General features: G+C 39.2%; 1 long non-coding RNA gene across 2 annotated transcripts in view; it reads right to left on the bottom strand.

Annotated features, from left to right (window-relative positions):
* LOC123042415 (uncharacterized) overlaps nucleotides 1-884 on the bottom strand; it is a 2,406-nt gene extending 1,522 nt beyond the window's left edge. The window contains exon 1 of one of the 2 annotated variants that reach the window (XR_006418783.1): nucleotides 76-884. This is a non-coding gene — a long non-coding RNA (uncharacterized lncRNA). The remainder of the gene's footprint in view (nucleotides 1-75) is intronic. The other variant, XR_006418784.1, reaches the window with a different exon arrangement.
* Between the last annotated feature and the right edge of the window lie 16 nt (nucleotides 885-900).

Below are 900 nucleotides of genomic sequence, written 5' to 3'. Positions count from 1 at the left end.
AATGCTTGAAGAAGGAACCACAAAAGAACGGGGAGATTGCATCTCAAAATTGAATCCATGAAAAATTTGTGGTACATAAGTGACTGCCGATATCCTCACAGTGGACAGGCTGGAACCTCGCCGTAGTCACCCTTCCACTGGCAAAGACAAAATCGAGCATGACACCCACATATTTTTCTTCCTCTCCATGCCACCTCTTTGAGCCACCATGAAAAGCTTCTTACAACATGGATCCACAATAACCAGCAGCAATGTGGTCAGGGAGGCTGTCACCGTGCTCAGGACACATGATACAGTGACGTGCTAGTACTTGAATTATAAAACATAAGCTACAAAAAACTTGCATTTATACCCAAAAGGAACTTGCTAGATGGGACAGATCAAATGCATCAAAAGTGCACTAAGTAGCTTATGATTATTCAGAAGAAGCTGCAAACACCAAACCCCCTTTTGGTGAGAAAGCATTCACCACCAGCTCTCTTGAAAAGTAAGTATAGCCATATAGACCAAAACATGATTGCACTCTGAAGAAACAAACAAAAAATCTGCCATGTATCGATGACAGAGCACCTGATCTTACCCAAATTTATTTTTGCGAAGAAGCAAGCACGACACAAAGTTTGATCAAAATACACTATTAAAGAGCTTGGTATCTACTACAGCTTAGGAAACAACCACAACTACCAAAAAAACATTGCGTTGTGCACTCAGTGAGATATCAAGCACACTGCAGCTTAGGAACAAAATTTAGTTGTTTCACAAATAATAAAGAAATGTTCTCCCTTGTGAAAAAAAAGAACTGTAGATGTAGATACTATGTCGACCTAACCCCCAACTGCAATTTGACATATGAATATATGATGCTAGAACTAACAATGAGCACGAATAAATAATTTAATA

Source organism: Triticum aestivum, chromosome 2B (genome assembly GCF_018294505.1).
Source record: "Triticum aestivum cultivar Chinese Spring chromosome 2B, IWGSC CS RefSeq v2.1, whole genome shotgun sequence".
Lineage (NCBI taxonomy): Eukaryota > Viridiplantae > Streptophyta > Magnoliopsida > Poales > Poaceae > Triticum > Triticum aestivum.
The sequence above is the reverse complement of the archived record's forward strand: the minus strand, read 5'-3'. Positions and strand labels throughout refer to the sequence as shown.